This window comes from Peromyscus maniculatus, chromosome 7 (genome assembly GCF_049852395.1).
Source record: "Peromyscus maniculatus bairdii isolate BWxNUB_F1_BW_parent chromosome 7, HU_Pman_BW_mat_3.1, whole genome shotgun sequence".
Taxonomy (NCBI): Eukaryota; Metazoa; Chordata; class Mammalia; order Rodentia; family Cricetidae; genus Peromyscus; species Peromyscus maniculatus.
Window position 1 is genome coordinate 54,054,298 of NC_134858.1, and position 13,790 is coordinate 54,068,087.

A 13,790-nucleotide genomic window follows, 5' to 3' on the forward strand; every position below is an offset into this window, starting at 1 on the left:
CGTCTTAGCCTGGGTTTTGGCCTCCACAGCCCTATTCTTCCCCACCTCCTTTTCTTGGGGTTGGAACAGCAAAAGTGAGGGAAATGGGGGAGCTTGGGAATGCCAAAGCTTGGGACACGGTGCACCAAGGAAAGATTTGGGCATGCAGCAGACTTGAATGTGGAACCTTTCACTAGCTCCGTCCTTCCTCAAGAGGACCAAGGAACTTCACTAAAAGGAGAGGAAGCAGTGCAGGCCCAGGAAAGCCAGATGGGCCTGTGCTTGGCCCTTGAGCACACCATTCAGCTGGCAATGGGTCCTAAAATGCCAAGTCTCCAAAAGAAAGGCCATTATGTGAGTTACAAGGCAGACGGAATCCTCTGGCCCTTCCTAAAAGAGGGTGATGCCAGATTGGGAGTAATGAAAACAAAGTCTGGCCCAGAGGATCATCGGGTCCTGAGAATGGGCTGATGTCATTAGAAAAGAAACACAAAGCTGAACTGGTGTCACTTGCCTGGGATCCCAGCATTTGGGAAGTGGAGGTAGGGAAAAGAGTTCAAAACCATTCTTGGCCACACAGAAGATTCGAGGCCAATCTGGGCTACCTGTGATCCTGACAGAGAGTGAGAGCAAGGAGGAGACAATAGTTGTCTGAGCTCCAGGGGGAAAGTAGGATTTCTTGGGGCCCAAGAACAGGCAGGTTAGAGGTGAAGAACTGTAACCAGCCTTTGGCAGCTGACCTGCATCTGGGGACCAGGGTGATATCTTGATATGTCCCAGCATCTGTAACATTTGAGCCAGGAATGAGGACAGGAGAGGAGCCTCCTCTTCCTCCTCCTCACCATCCTGCCCCCAGACTACTCTGACTCATGGCATGATGCCCATTTTAACATCTGCCCTGCCCCACCAACAGCCTCTACCCTCAGAGGCTTCAGGCAGGAAACTTGGAATGTAGGTGTATCACTGACATAAGGGTCTCCAAAGGAATAGGAGAGACAGGAGAGGGCCAGGGCCTGGAGCCTGGGAGTTAACTCTGGCCCCCAGAAATACTGTACATCTTAAGCTCCAAATACTGTTTTCCTTTCTTATGAACTCCATGTCTCTGATCCCCAGGTTAGGAAGACCAAACCAAGAGTGTCCCTCCACAACACACAGGTCTGCCTTGCCACTCCCAGGAAGCCAAGGCTGGATCCTCAGGGCCTTGATATCTGGGGCCAGTCTCCACCCAGAGTAACCAGCTCCCTGAAAGTGTAAGCAGAGATGTAGGTGACAGACCTGCCAGGCAGGATCTGCCCTCCTCTCCTATTTCCCCTAGAGGTCTGACAACACCCTCTATTCACCCAGTCTGCCCGGCCCTGTCCTGCCCTGCCCCCAGGCACTGGCGCAGGCTGACACAGCCCGGGCAGGCTGACTCCCAGCCTGGGCTAGGTGGTGAGCTGGTGCCCAGGCGCAGTGCCTGCAGCCCGGCTAGGACCTGAGAGATTCTTTCACTACACAGCTGAGCTGAGAACCTAATGCAGCTGGGGGAGGAGCAGTGCTTGACCCTTTTCCAATATACTCCTGAAACCTAAGGGCCAGGGTTCCATCCGCTCCGCTAAATAACTCGGCGAGGCTGGGGTGCAGCTCAGTGGAAGAATGTAGGGCTGGAGAGAGGTCTCCGTGGTTAAGAGCACTGGATGCTCTTCTTAGGGACCAGGTTTTGATTTAGGGACCAGCACTCACATGGTTACTCACAACTAACTTACAGTTCTGGGGGATCCACCACCCTCTTTTTGGCTTCTTTGGGCACCAGGCACACACATGGCACACAAACATACATGCAGGCAAAACACCCATACACTTAAAAAAAATTAAATCTTAACAACAACAAAACCCCAAAACCTTGCCTAGCATAAGGCCCAAAGTTCAATCTTTAGTAAAACTAAGGGACAAGAAGAAGAAGAAAAAAAAAAAAAACCAACTACACTATCCTTTCCCATCCTTAAGGAGTTTGTTCCTCCCAAGCTGTGGAGATAGACAGGAAATAGCCTGTGCACCATGTTTAAGACATTGAAAACTTAAGCCTCTGTTTTGTTCACAAACAACATGGTTATATATTTGAACACGGGTTTTCTCATAACATTTGGACACACAACACAGAGATCAGTACCTGTCTACATAATATACAATCCATGAAGGATGCATACAAGCTTTGGAAGCATGTCTCTTTGCCTGTGGCCCTCTCAAATGCCTAGGAGCTAAGGGGGTCAAGACATCCTGCCCATTAAAGGACCTATGCCAATATCATTGAAAAGAGAACCCAGGGATGCAGGGAGGGTGTGCCACAGGGCCCAGCTCTCTAGGTCCCCAACCTGGAAAACCTGCCTATTGCCTTCCAGCCTCTTAGAGTGTAAAGAAGGGGGCCTTCTAAAAGTTGGCCCTTTTAGTGCGGTTGCCATGCAGTTGTGCGGCTCATTGAGTTGGAACACTCACCTTCCAAAAAGAAGCCACAGAGTGCTTCCTCTAACCCCCACCTAACCTCTGACCAATAGCAACTGCTAGAGCGGCCGGCATCTTCCACACTTCCCCGAATTTACAGCTCTGAAAGGAGTGATGGTCCCAGAGCAGACCTCCAGATTCTCTGGTTGGGTCCTTTCCTGTCCACCACACAGCAGGAGTCCTGGCAAATAGGCAAGACTGGCCTGATGTCCATCTTGCCCTGGGTCCCCTCATGGTAAGTGCTCTATCCTGTGCACTTTGCAGTTACCCAAAGACTACTCAAGTCTCGACACAACGAGCTAAAATTGCTGTGGCCGATGCAAATAGGAATCCACTTAGCCAGCCCTTCCTGAAGAGCCCCAGACACTCCAATAAGTAACTAACCATGATGTGTGCCTCAAGCCAGTGGAGCTGGCCAGTCAGAAGTCCAGAATAGGAGGGCTAGCTCGCTCTGTCTGCTCCCTTTTCTCCTGACAGACTTCTGGGCATTTCCATTGAAGAAACAGCACGCAGCCACAGGAACTGAGCATGTTTCCATCCTCAGTGTAATGAATCATAGTCTCTAACTAATGGCTGCTGTCCTCATAAAGGGCGTCACCACCTCAGAGGGCCTCCTGTGGCCACCAAGATAATGAGTGGGTTGAACCGAGTTCCTTTCCACTTCAGATGCGAAGCAACCTTTGGCTAAATCGAGCAGTAATCAAGGAAGGACTTTTCTCCATAAACAGAAGTGTGCCTGGGGCTGGAGTTCTCCTGTCTCCAGACCTCAGCACTGTCAGCCAGAGAATGAAGCTAATCCCAAGATAACATTCTGATGCTCTGTCAGGGGTGGTTTGCAGAGGGCTCATGTGAGCCGGACTCCGGGTCCTATGGCTCAAATGAAGTGGGTTGTCTTCTTCGCTGCTCCAAGGGCTCGGTGGGCTAGCATCACTTGTTCACTTGTGAGAAATAAAGGACAGGTGAGCCAGGCAGGATGGCCACATGCCTGTCATCTCAGCATTTGGAAGGTAGAGACAGGAGGATCAGAAGATCAAGGCCAGCCTCTGCTACACACCAAGTTCCAGTCTGAGGCCAGCCAGGGCTATATGAGGCCCTATCTCAAAAAATAAAGGGAATGAAGAACCAGGTTGGGCTGCCGCTCTGTGAAAGAGCACTCACCTAAGTCGGTGTATAAAGCTCTAGGTCCAATCTCTATTGCTGCAAAAAAGGAAACAAAGATTCCCAAGCCTTTCCCCAGATGGCTGAGTGAGATTCTATCCTAACAAGGCTACAGGTGATTGGGATTCACACAGCATAGTTAAGTTTATGGTGCCCCGAAGACCTCTCCTCAACCTGGAGCTAACTCATTATACTGAGGGGCAGGGACAAGGCAGGTCACAGTCACACAGTTAGCAGCTGGGCTGGAAGGAGTCATACCATCCAGGTCCAAAAGATTTTGACTTTCACTTCATGTCGCCTATTCTTCCTGCACACTTATAGATTGCCCTACATGCGCTACCTTATGACGGGGTTCAGAAATGTGTGCTAACTCCAGGGCACTCCACCAAGGTCAAGAGAAGGAAGCTGAGCAGAGATTGCTGGCTGGTAACCAGGTCTGGTCTGGTGGAGGGCCTTAGGGAACAGTCTAGTCCCACCCTTGTCTCCCAGAGGCCGGTCCCCGGTCCCCGACTCCTGCAGCAGCCCCAGACACACTGCCTTCTACAGCCAGGTTACTCCCGCCTGTCAAGGAAAGGACAGAGAGGTCTGGCCAAAGTCACCAGCCTGTGCTCACCTGGAAAGGCCTCTTTCAGGAAGAACAGCCGTTGCCAGCAGAGGTGGAGGATAAAACTTATCAGGAAGGAGGGGATGGGCCACCTCGAGTTCTCCATCCATACACAGTGGGTAGCCAAGCATAATGGCACATGCTGTAACCCCAGCACTTAGACAAAGGAAGGAGGACCTCAAGTTCCAGGCCAGCCTGGGCTACCCAGTGAGATACCATCTCAAAAATAAACAACAAAAACCAGACAGTGGAACTGAGGCGGTTTCACTGTCCTTTCTGCCAAGAGGGAAACCAGGCTATGTGGCTCCCATCCTGTGTGCTATCTGGGTGGGAGTACACCCTGGTACAGGAGACTTGACCCTCCCCTTTCCTCTCTCCTCCGGATTACTGAGTGACTGGCCTGGGCAGAGGCCCGACCCTTCTAACCTTGTAGTAAACATTGTTTAATTCTGTCCATCCCACCAAGGTAGAGTCCAGCCTGCCCCAGTGACTGGTATGCCCAGTTCTAGGTACATGGTGGTTTGCGGTGAACAGCTATTGCTATTGCTGGATTTTAACACTTGCCTTTCCACAGAGATAACCTCAAGCCAAGAGGCCTTTGGCTCCAAGATGCCCCAAGCTCCCACTTTGGGAGCAACTTTGGTTCCTCTGACTCCCCACCCACAGGGCGGGGCTCTGTCGCAGCACGGGTGTGTGGGTTCTTTTGGAACATGAATGAAAACTCTGAGGCACTTTAAGAGTGAATCTAGTCTTTCCTGGCTGCAGGGGGATCTAGCTTTTCAGGACTGAAACGCTTTCCCTCCTCTGGGGCATTTTTATTTTCCTCTGTATTTACAGTTTAGCCAGTTGATTTCCATATGTTCAAAACAACCTCAATGAAGCTCCCAAAAATACAATACCAAGTGCAAATTCCTCGATTCACCAGGTGCCACAGTTTTCCCGGCTTCCTGAACCAGGTTTTGCATAGGCTTGTGTCCCTGCGAGACTCTCAAACAAGAGTCACAGAGGGCAACAAGAGAAACAAAAGGTGTCTGCTAAACAAAAGATGGATTAAGGCCGAGGTGCTAGCTAGCACTCCGGAGCCAGAGCAGGTGTAGCCCAGCGGGAATTCTCCCACAGGGCTCCAGCTGCTACTCTGTCTGCTACCAGAGCTCTGCCCGCACCCAGGCAGGACGAACAACACATCTTCAGAGTTTGCGTCTCATCCCCACTCCCGTACTTACAGTGGATCCCTCCTACCCACTGTTTTCTCTGAACTCTATGGGCAAAACATGTTTACAACTCTTTCCTGGGAGCTCTCCGTACCCAGACAAAGGCCATAAAGAGATGCAGGCAGCAAACGCAAGCCAGGACCCCTCACACCCCTCCCCTGCTGGGATAGCGCTCCTGCAGGGCCTCAAGGTTCCATGAGCAGAGCTCTGCTCCAGCAAGGCTGACCATTCTGAAGGACTCACTGAAGGCAACCTTGGGTGAAGAGCGGATGCAAGGGGCCCTTACCTCTCCTACCCAGAAGGCCTTGTATTCACCCTTCTGCCCAGAGAAGAGTGTCTTGCCCATGTACCCACACAGTGACTCACTGGCAGAGCTGGGCCTCTTCGAGTCTATAAACACTGCCAGGGTCACATTTCTTAGCAGTTGACTTCCTGGTGGAGAGGCACCTGAGCAAATTCGACAGACAAGGGACGCACCAGACAGATACCTTCAAAATCCCAAGTACAGTAGAAGAACCCCCAAACCCTTATGATGTCTGTCAGAGTGTGGGACACTCTTAGAAGGTAAGACTGGAAGGACTGCTCTTGACTCTGCCTGCGGGCATGCGCGGCAAGGCCTAGACACCCCGAGAAGTCCTGACACCCTCAGAGGGCTTCTGCTTTCTGTTCAAGATTGGCCAGAGAGCAGGATGGCTGCACTGGTAAAGATGCTTGCTACCAAGCCAGACAACCTGAGGTTGTCACATACACACACACACACACACACACACACACACACACACATCCATACACATACACACACACACACACACACACACACACACACACCAACATCCCCTCAGTTTCATCCCTGGGACCCACATAGTGGAAGCAGAGAACTGACTCCTGTAAGTTGTCCTCTGACCTCACACGCATGAATAAAAGTCATAGTATTTTTTCAAAGATTCCCTCAGTGTCAGGGGACTGAATTCATAAATGGAAAGAGGAAGGGTGTAGACAATGGCTTCTACCTGAAGCGCTTGGACAAGCCCACTCGTCTATTCTAACTCAGGATGCGCTAACTGGGCCCGGAGAATACGGAGCCAGGTCTAGGGGAACTCAGTGCCAGCTTTCCGCCTAGAGTCCACACTTGTTTTCACTCCAGGCCAGTTTCCTGTCTCTACCAGCATCTATGACAAAGGGCTCCCACCAGGTCCCACCACCTCCCGAGTTATCCTGGATCTCCTAGGTATGTGCCCTGACCCACATGTCAGACACCCCTGGCCCATTGCATCAGGCTGCTGCTTCTCTGTGTGCTGGGAAGCCCACGCTGAGAGGCCTACGCTGAGGCTGAGGCATATCCTTGGCAGCTGGAAAGGTTTCAAGCATTTAGCTCTGCCCAGCTCTGTCAACGAGTTTCTGTGTGACTCTAGGTGAGTCCTCCTCCTCTTCTCTGGACCTAAGGCTGAGTCTTAATAGGAACTTTGGAGACCAAACTGAAAATCTGTGAGTAGTTCCTGGTCTGACAGGATATAGACCCTGGAAGACATCTGTGATGAACTGGGTCTTGGCTGTTGCCAAACTCTCAGGAAAACAAACAAACAAAAAACAAACAAACAAAAAACAAACAAACAAAAAACTTTAAGATGCAGAACTGAGGCTGGGCATGGTGTCACATGCCTTTAATCCCAGCACTCGGGAGGCAGAGGCAGGCAGATCTCTGAGTTTGAGGCCAGCCTGATCTACAGAGTCAGTTCCAAAACAGCCAGGGCTACCCAGAAAAAGCCTCTCTTGGAAAGAAAAAATGCAGACTGGTGTGGTTGGGGTGCGGCTGAGTCCCCAGGGCAGATCTCTGCTCTCAGTGGCTCCTCCTTCAATGCTGTTGCTCAGCAGCCAGCAGCCAGCAGGATGGGACATGGCCATCCTTCCTACAAATAGTCCCTGAATCCCCCTCAGCCGATGCTGGTCCAACTAGGCTGGGCGTCAAGGCTGGAGCAAAGGAAGCTAGAGTTCTGCAGGGTGGGGTTAGCTGATAACTAAAGAATGAGAGGACAGGACAGGAAGGAGCTCCCTGGGCCTCCAGTGGGCTGGGAAAAACCAGGGCACACCCCCCTCCCTCCTCACGCTTGACTAAGAAAGAGGGAAATCCACCCGTGTGAGTCACTGGGGCTTGGAGGTGTGGGAGATGATGTCAGGAAGGAGGCATGTTCTCAGCCGCCAGCTGCAATGATGGCAGCATACACGAGCCCATGCACGCATCCTCACAGGACTGCCACACGCTTCAGTGCGCATGCGTGTGCAGAGTCTCCCCGGTACTGCAGGAGACATGAAAACCACAGCCTACACATGCACTGTCTTGAGAACAGATGACATCCCTGCAGATGTCCAGGGTCACTTGTTCTGAGCAAGGTGCAGTGTTAAACACAATACAGCAGTGAATGGGCTTATGACAAACCCAGTTGCCACGCATGCCGCTTCCTACCTGGGCAAACAGCTTTTCGCCAGTTATCCTAGCGAGTTGGGAGGTAGAGGCAAAGAATTTAAAGCCATCCTTGGCTGCATAGTTAGCGTGAGGCTTGCCTGGGCTATATGTGACCTTGTATCAAGAAAATGAAATAAAGACAAGCAGAGAAAATAACCCCTTACAAGTTGGGCCTCGCGACTCATCCCTTTAATGCCACCATGTTTAGAAAGCTGAAGCAAGGGAGATGGGAGCCCAAAGCCAGCCTGTGCTACACAAAGGTAGCCACAGTTTATACTGTAGTTACTTCCCAACTGGCTGCCCTCTTACAGTGTATCAATATATAACTAGTCTTCCATCTCTGGTCAAAAAATAACATTTAACACAACAAAGTTGGGTATGGTGGTTCTAGTCTGTAAATAGCACTTGGGAGACTGAAGCAGGATTATCATGAGTTTGAGACCAGCCTGGGCAACATAGTGAATTCCAGACCAGCTTGGGCTGCAGAGAGAGAACTTGACTCAAAAAAAATAAATAAATAAAATTAAAGCCTGGTGTCGTGGCTCACATCCTTAATCACTCAGGAGGCAGAGGCAGGCAGACCTCTGAGTTCAAGCCCAGCCTGGGCTACATAGCCATAGCCAGTTCCAGGACAGCCCAGGCTACATTGAGAGACCCTGTATCAAAATAAAAATAAAAATTAAAAAAAAGGAAAGGAAAGGAAGGAAGGAAGGAAAAAGAAAAAGGGAAAATAAATAAGTGAATTGATGTCTGTGGGTTGTGTTGTCATTGAAGGCCCATATGGCCATGGTCTGTGCCACTGCCTAAGGCCATGTTGATATCCGTGGCCGGGCGACTGCCAGAGACCATATCGGTGTCCATGGCCCATGTTGATGTCCTTGGCCTGTGCTGCGGCAGGGGGCTGCACAGCGGTCCATAATCTTTACTGACACCAGAGACCATGCTGAGGTCCGTGGCACATGCTGAGAACCGGAGACCATGTGGACGTCCGTGGTCACCAGGAACCATGTGGAAGTCCATCATCCATGCTCCTGCTGACTGTAAAGAGCAAGGAAGGTACTTCCGTCGTGGAATCTATGACTGCAGACTCACAGTTGAGAAAGAGGGACATAGAAGGCTCCTGTGACAGCCCTTACCCCCACCCTACCCCCAGCCTAGGCAGCCTAGACAGAAAACCACCCAAGAGAACTCTTAAAAATTGTGATGGGGATGCTGAAGTGTAGCTCTCCACAGCTTTTGGCTTCTGGTGGGGTGGGAAAGGACTCAGTTTCTTTCTTTCTTTTTTTTCTTTATTTGGTTTTTCGAGACAGGGTTTCTCTATGTAGCTTTGTGCCTTTCCTGGAACTCACTTGGTAGTCCAGGCTGGCCTCGAACTCACAGAGATCCGCCTGGCTCTGCCTCTCAGGTGCTGGGATTAAAGGCGTGCGCCACCACCGACCGGCTAGGACTCAGTTTCTTTAAGAGGCTGGCCACTGGGAGTTTGACCACGCTCCAGTGAGTATATGGGCAACACAAAGTGGACTTTTTTTCTTCTTTTTCGGGTGTGTGGGGGGCGGGGAGGTCACAAGGGTGGGGAGGGCAGAGCTGGGAAGTGAGTGTGATGGGGCGCATTATGTGAAATTCCCAAATAATAAAAATAGTATGTTGGAAAAAATTTGAAAAGTAAATGAAGATAAGCAATCAGTATAAACCTTTGCATAGAAGTGTTTGCGGATAAGATTATAAAATGTCTGGAGTTTGCTGGAAAGCAAAGGGTATGGGAAAAGTTAAGACTGGCCTGCTGTTGATCATTATGAAGCAGAGGGATGGTCTCATAGAACCTGCTAGACAAGCTTCTCTATTTTTGTACATGTTTGAAATTGTCCCTAATATAAAAAGCTAAATGCTATAATTATATCTGGTAATGAGTGAGTTTTGGTTTTGGGGGGGGGTTGTTTTTGTTTTTGTTTTCTTTTTCTTTTTTGTTGGTTTTTTGAGACAGTTTCTCTGTGTAGCTATGACTTGGAACTCTCTGTGTACACCAGGCTGTTCTCCGAACTCACAGAGACCCACCTGCCTCTGCCTCCTGAGTGTTTGGATTCAAAGCATGTGCCACCACTGCCCATGAGATAAATTTTTAAAGGCATGATAAGGGGACAGAAACATGAGGAAGTCTCCTTAGAGTGGATGGCCAAGGAAGGCTTCTCTGAGGAGGGAGCATTTAACCATGCCGATGCACATCTGTAGTCATGATGGTGCACATCTGTAATCCCAGCATTTAGGAGGTGGAGACAGAAGGGTCAGGAGTTCAAGGCCAGCCTTGGTTATACAGTGAGCTCAATACCAGCTTGGGCTAATGAGACCCCTATCTCTAAATGAAACAATGAAAGTGAATTAACAAGTGCAAATCACATACACACATATATATCTTGGGGAAGACCATTCCAGACATGTAAAGCAAATACAAAGGCCATAAGATGCTAGCAAACTCGGAAGAGGGAACCATAAGATGACTGGTGGATCTGGAGGTGCAAGGATGAAGGGGGGGGGGGACCCAAGGTGAGATCAGAGGGGACCTGACAGGGAAGCTACAGTCTGTCTGGAGCATGGAGAGACGTGGTTTGATCTGGACCATGAGTGCAAAGGTCACTCTGGCTCCTGTTAGAGTTGGCAGAGTACCGCATCCGTCCAGGCAAGCCGGTGATGGGGTAGTGAAGAGTGTCAGTGTGGGATTTCTTTTGAGGCTTTGCTCATGGCTGTGGTGTGAAGTATGATGGCAAGAACAGAGCTAAGGACCGTTCCATCTAGACCTGAGCTCCAAGGGAAGATATCGCCTCTTCTAGGCTGGGAAACAAGGAGCTTGGTGGCTATGGATGACAAAGGTCACTAACTCACCATCAGGACATGTGTGCTTGGACACAGACCACACATCTGAACACACGTACTCCGAGCGTCTGGAGTCGGCCTTCCTTGCCTCGCTTCTCCCCATGGGTGACTTCCAGAGTCACTTGCTGTCCCTCTAGCTTCGCTCCAGCCCTCACGAGACTGTTTCTCCCTTGCCCCGCCAGCTCTCACTGTCCCTGTATCGTCTCCTGGAGAAAAACTGTTCACAATTACTCTTGTTTGGTTTTTGTTTTGTAGAGACAGGCCGTTGCCACAGAGCCCAGGCTGGTGGCCTGGAACTCACTTATTCAAACTCATAACGATCCTTCTGCCTTAGCCTTCAGTGTACGCTCTGCCTGGGAAATGCCTTTGCCTCCCAGGCTCCACCTGGCCCTGACAGTTCTTGATGGAGTCGTGCCCCTACCTCTAGTTCATCTCCCCTGGCCTCTTCTATCCCCGGACAGACCTCTCTCCCGCACTCCAGCCTGAGGCCCTGTAGAAAACGGTCAACAAATATTTGTCCGGCGCCGTCTGTGTGTCAAGGTCTCTGTCCTTCCACCTGCTGACATGAAGGCAGGGCCTCGGCACACAGTCCAGGGTGCGCAGGGCGGTTACATGCCTCACACAAGGTGACTCAGTGCCCCTAAGCCACTGTCTGCTGGAGCATGTCAGCAGTGTCTAGGTAACTCAGCAGGATTTAGCCTACGGCACACAGCAAGCATAGCACATAGTAATACTACAAAACAAGTCACTGGTATGCACTCAGGCCCGCCCCAGCTGGCTGGCTGAAACATAGCACACCTGGGATAGTAATAGTAATAGCCCACATTTCTGACCTTGTGGCCCTTATAATCATAGCCATTGTTGGACTAATGCAGGGGTGGGGGAGAGCTGAAACTAAGAGGCGACCTTGTGTGTGGTTATCCCATGGATCCATCCATGAGAGACCTGGATATAAGTGAGTCTCTTAACTCCTGGGGAATGTTGTACTCTATGTTCTGATGTACGTGACAGCCAGTGGCCTCCAAGACCCTCCCACCCAGACTGATGGGTTCCATGATGTTCAGAAACTGCTCACTATAGAGACAATGTAACAACAAGGGTCAGAACCCAAGGCCTGGGATTGGTGGGAGACTTGGCCACAAGTCCAGCCATGCTATCTACGGCGGCGTGTAGCCCCACAGGGCTGACCCATTTTGTCTTCCCACCTAGGAAGCAGGATGCCAGAATTCTTGGTACTGCCCCTCTCCGGGGCTGCTTTGGCTCCACCCAAGGCCACTAATCTTAGCCACTCCTCAAAGGTCTGCTGTGCAGGCTCTGCCCAGCAGATAGGCTGGCTTGTGGGACCCTCCCAGCAGCTACTGCAACTCCATGGCATGGAGGAGCATGGAAAGCCTGGAGCAACCAAGAACATCAGTGCAGCGAGTACACCTGGGTAGGACCTGTACGGCTCATCAGCTCCGTAGGCCTGCCCCTGGCGGTAGAGGAAGAGAAGCCAGAGCCTGTGGCCACCTGCGGGGCAGCAGGACTGAACAGTGAAGTCTCACATTGCTTCCACTCAGAGCACTTCTGACAAGAGACAGCACGGTGGCTGGGGTCCCTCTGCATCCCAGGGAGCCTCCAGGTACTACCCCAGGCATTGGCCACTTACCTCTTAGCACAGGTGACCCAAGTAGCCCCAGTTAGGTCCCGTCTCCCTCTGGTCCTGGCTACTCCAGCACTTCCCCTTTCCTCCTCTGTAAAATCATGGTGATCACCATGTAGTTGTGAAATAATGACCTTCCAGTACTGTAGAGGCCTCAGGGAGGTTGAGATTCAAGGGACTGGGACTTACAGCCCTTTCTCAGGTAGAACACCGAGGAAGTTGCCTGGAGTGTCTCCAGAGCGTTCGGTACCATGGAATGATGACCACGAGCTACAAAAGGGGCCACAGGCCACAGGAGGAACCTTTGCTATCTCCTGACACGGGGCAACAGAGCAAGAGACAGGACCAAACCCACGGAGCCTGGGTTGAGGGGACAGGTGGCAGGAGGCATGAGGGAGGGCGGGAGCACCCAGTGCCATCGGGGCCAGCTGCAAACACAATGCCAGGGTCAGCTCTACAGCAAACAACCAACAGCACTGGCATCCAGGGCAGGGGTAAAGAAAAGAGCAACAAGAGGAGGAAAGAAAAGATGAAAACAGCTGGGCGGTGGTGGCGCACGCCTTTAATCCCAGCACTCGGGAGGCAGAGCCAGGCGGATCTCTGTGAGTTCGAGGCCAGCCTGGTCTACCAAGTGAGTTCCAGGAAAGGCGCAAAGCTACACAGAGAAACCCTGTCTCGAAAAACAAAAACAAACAAACAAACAAAAAAAACAAAGTGAGTGGATTTGTAAATTAAATCTCTACAGGTGGAAACATTGTCAAATAGTAAACCTAACCCTTTAATGTGGAACAAATTTGAATAGTGGGATTCTGCCTTTGAAAGCCAGTCTGCCAGCGGCCTGCCAAAGGTCTTCGAATGTGTCAACCCCAAAACTTATATACAACCCCTGCAAAAGGAGGCTTCCCTCAAGCTACCTGTGATTATTTTTCTACCACGTGGGAGAACAGAGAGAAATCCAAGGCAGGCCAAGTCAGATGCGGTGGTTCACGCTTGTAAACCCAGCATTCAGAAGGCTGAGAAAGGAGGGGGGCTTGGGTTCGAGGCCAGTTTGAGCTACAGTTTAAGATCCTGTCTCAAGACAAAAACATGAGGTTAGCTTCCTCACGGACTCCCATCTGTAAACAGCCCAAGGCACGAAGATGTCACCATGTCTTTAGATTTTTATGGGTGGAGGGTAGGGGAGGGTAAAGAGAGACCACTGGGCTTCCCCACCCACCCTCAGACCCCTCTCGCTTTTCACCAACCTCCTGTTCCAACCACGGGAAGCAGAGGTCTGTTCCCTGCTTTCTTTAGACCTCGGTGAATTCATCAGCACAACTTCAAGGAATGGAGCCAGAGCTGGGTTCAAGATCAGCCCTGCCTGGGCAAATCCATCTTCCTTCTGGCCAAGTC